The sequence below is a fragment of the Hemicordylus capensis genome, chromosome 1 (assembly GCF_027244095.1).
Source record: "Hemicordylus capensis ecotype Gifberg chromosome 1, rHemCap1.1.pri, whole genome shotgun sequence".
In the NCBI taxonomy this organism is placed as follows: domain Eukaryota; kingdom Metazoa; phylum Chordata; class Lepidosauria; order Squamata; family Cordylidae; genus Hemicordylus; species Hemicordylus capensis.
The window spans coordinates 278,349,239-278,353,437 of record NC_069657.1 but is presented as its reverse complement, the minus strand read 5'-3'; positions in this window follow the sequence as shown (position 1 = coordinate 278,353,437).

Below are 4,199 nucleotides of genomic sequence, written 5' to 3'. Positions count from 1 at the left end.
TCCTCTGCTGCAGGCGCTATGGTGCTAGTCGGTGGCTGGTCCGCATGTCAGGTGGGCTGCCAGAGCCAGGCCCTAGCAGGCCCGGCAAAGGGTGGTCGCCGCAGCCCCAATCGATAGGCCCGATGGGCAGGCCGCAGCAGGGGCGGCCGCTGTAGGCGCCGCCACACCGCGAACCGGGGCCTTAGAAGGCCCGGCAGCAAATCCTGGCGGCCATGTGTGGCCTGAAACAGGCCGTGGCGCGCCACAAAGTGGGGCCTTAGAAGGCCCGGCTGAAAATGGTCTGTGGCGCCGGGCTGCACCGCAAAGTGGGGTGTGGGGCCTTAGAGGCCAGGCTGAAATTTGCGGTGGCCGCACGCAGCCTGAAATAGGCCGCGGTGCAGGCCGTGCACGAATTGGGGCCTCATAAGGCGCGGGGGAATCTGCCTGCGGCCGACAGGCGAGCAGGCAAAGTGCAGCGGCCTATGCAGCCTACTGGTGGGGTGGGAGAGCTTAAAAGCCCCAATCTCCCCCTCTGCCACCTAACTGTGGGGCGGAAGGGCTTAAAAGCCCAATCCCCCCTCCACAGCCCCCGGTGCAGCTGGATTCTCCACAGGCCTGGCCACGTACTCGTAGCCGGCCTGGGAGAATCACCCACACTCGTCTGCTCTCTGCAGCTCCGAGAGACGGACTGGACGGGTGTCTGCATGGAGGCCGTGGGCCTGCTCCAGCCCCACCCCCAGGAGGACGCCTGACCAATGGGAGTCAGCTCCCAGTGTCACGTGCTCCTCCTAGGGGGCTGAGGCAAACGAGCTGCGCAGCCTAGAGCGGCTGCGATCGGCTTGCTTATTGGTACCTCTCTCAACATATACATATACATATACATTTATTTATTAAAATGTTCTTATATACTGCCTCCTCCAAAGACTCTAGGTGGTGGACAACAATACCAATACAACAATACCAATAACAATTTTTTTAAACTGTGTGTGTGTGTGTATCCACGGACTCATTTCAATTTATGTTTAGTATGGGAGTAAAGTGTGCCATCGATTTGGTGTCAACTCCTGGTGACCACAGAGCCCTGTGGTTGTCTTTGGTAGAATACCGGAGGGGTTCACCACTGCCATCTCCTGCGCAATGTGAGATGCCTTTCAGCATCTTCCTATATCGCTGCTGCCTGATATAGGTGTTTCCCATAGTCTGGGAAACATGCAGCAGAGATTCGAACCGGCAACCTCTGGCTTGCTAGTCAAATCATTTCTCCGCTCCCCCATTAAGTGGCAGTTGCAGGACAGGAGTACTAGTATGAAATACACTGATCTTTTTCTTTCAGAAATCTAATATCTGGGACACATTTTCCTTCCTCCCCCCCCCCCCCAATATACTTTGCCCCTTTATTCCTCTTTCAGTATTTTTTTTCCCCCTGGTGTCATCACTGCCATTTAAAACAACACAATCAATACTCATGATGCATTCTAACCTCTACTCTGTAAAGCAGCCCAGTAGTATTTCACATAAGGCAGCAGGGAACCATTTCTTGATTTGTAATTTAAAAACAAACTCTGAATGTTGGTAGTTTTCAGCATTCTCCAATATATTTTTCGAGCCTATAAGTGCAGTTTAGTTCAGTGGCCATAATGCAGATCCAATCTTTCAGTGACCTCTGTAGGCCTTGGACAAGGAGAATAATAATTGGATATGATGGAGAATTCTTCAGTATCTCTTTGAAAGTGTTAAGCAGATGACAGGAACAGGTATCCTAATGCTCAGAGTATTGCATGGCAGCTCAATACATTTCAATGGCAAATGGTCATATTGATAGATCAGTTTGGTTATATATTGGAGAATCTTGAAGCTGAAGGCACAATAAAGCAGAAAAAGGTTTAGCAACCATTGGCAAATTCATCATGGCCAGATAGCACATTTTCTTCACAATGATATAGTTCATCCCCAAACATACAATACTTATTCATATAGAAAAATGAAGCCTTACAGAACTGGTGAGATTACATCAATAAATCCAAGATGGCTAAGAAGAAATGCCACCAAGCATATGGCTGTGTCTTAGGCATTTGGTGTCAATCACTCTTCATTTCCGTGATACCAGTTTGGATAAGTTTTTGGTATATGCTCCATAATAATAGTTGGCTGTTAATTTAGAATTAACCTAATTTAACATTTGCTGCCCAATTGTATGTAGGTTTACTTGAAAGTAATTGCCACTGCATTCAATGGGGCTAACTCCCAGGGAAGTTATCCATAGGACTACAGCCATAGGCAGGATCTGAGGATCAAATGGCACATGACACAAAACATGTGATTATGCTGGCTGGCTTAAACATTAGTATCAGTATAGACCTTGCCAGTCTGAACTGACATGACAAGATGATGGACTGAGCATATAACCCTTTACCCTGCACCACCTTCTTAATGAAAATGCTCCCCCCGCCCCAACTATATGCCCCAGAAATAAAGCCTGCTATAGTGGTAAAAGCCATATAATATCAGCTTTAGAGAGATTTTCATCAGAAACATGGCAAAGGGTTGACACCCACCCACTCCTGGGTATGCACCATGGTCCTTGTAGAATAAAAGGGAAAGAGTTGTGGTATGCAAGGACAAGGCAGTGGAGTGGAATCAGGAATATGAATAATTTAATTGAATAGATATTGTGTACAGAGAGGCAAGTGCAGGCTGCTTTTCCGTGCTCTTGCCGCTGGCTGTTTGTGAGCCCCGCCTCTTCTCCAGGACTGGAATACAAGAAACTAAAGCCCCATTCAAAGGCTGGCCTGGATCAAGGAATGAATTAACCAAAAAGACCACAGTCCTGAGTCCAATCTCTCTACTGTACCCTGGTCACCACACACACACACACACACACACACACACAGAGGATTGCATGTTGTAAGGATTGTCAGAAAATGTATGTGAAGTACTTGGAATACTGTAAAGCTTTAAATGATACTAGGTGGGCCGGTGCAGAGCATCTGTGCACTAATTCTCCCTGCCTCTAACCCCCACAGGCCAATCCGCCCCCTGCCCCGCCTTCTCCCTCCGCCACCTTATGCCACCCCCGCCATCTGGGATGGCAGCAGAGGCAACGGAAGCTCCTTCCTTGGGCCCTCCGGCCACCCAAATGACAGGTTGGGCCCTTTCGGGCCCATTTCAGGGCTCTCTTTTAACGTTTCCACCTCCAGCGCTGCTCCACCTTCTGCCTCTCTCTGAGGACTACAATCCCAATTTCCTTTGTGGCAGCAGCAGAGGAGCTCAGCCAATCAGAGGTGGCCCTGGTGGTGTGTCAGGGGGAAGGGGGTGGGGCCAGCAGTGGAGCAGACTCGGCAGCTACTATCAGGGTCATGTGGGGCTGGTGGAGAGAGTGCAGAGAGAGTTCGAGGAGCCCTGCTTTGCACAGGTGGGTCTTCCGTGCTTGAAACCATGGGAGCCACGAGGGAAGGGGGCAGCAGGGCAGAGGGTTGCCACCGCACAGCATTGCAGATTGGGCCTCCAATTGGTAATGCACTGTGTGGTTGGGGCTTGCCACATACAACCTAAGTGAGCTTATCGGGGAGTGGGGGTGGCGAGATGATATGTTTAGAGGTTATATTACTGAATAACCCCCCCCCCGCCCTGATTCCTGTTAATGGCACATAATAATACGCTATTAAACGCCTGTAGTGTTTCCACAAAGAGAGGTAGAGTTTGAAGTCTGTGAAAGTTAGAACAATTGACTATTATGCCTTTATTTTCTTTCTGTATTTATCATAAGACTTCTAAGTCATTTTCCCACTAGAATGACCTTCAAAGTGGGGAGATGCAATAAAATATCTATATTATTAATTCTCCAAGACGGGCCATGCGTGGGGATGTGGCAGAAAGGAGGTGATTGGCCGACAGGGCAGGGGAGAAAAGGAGGCCATTGGTTGACAGAGGCAGGGGAGGCAATTGTCGAACCGCGCGAGAGTTCGGAAAGCAAGAAGGCAGCAGCTGGAGAGGAGTGCAAAAGTCATGGAGTTTGCCGGCTGGGGTCGTGAAGCAAGGTTTGGGGACTGGGGACAGAGTTTGTGGAGGGCTGCAACATAAAGCATCAGGGAATTTGGCAGAAGGGGGCGGGTGGCAGTTCACCACCTCAAAACGCGCCAAGGAGCTTGAGGCCAGAATGAGGGCATTGCGGAAAGCGGTTGGACAGCAGGGACATCGTTGTTAGCACCCGCCTGCCACAC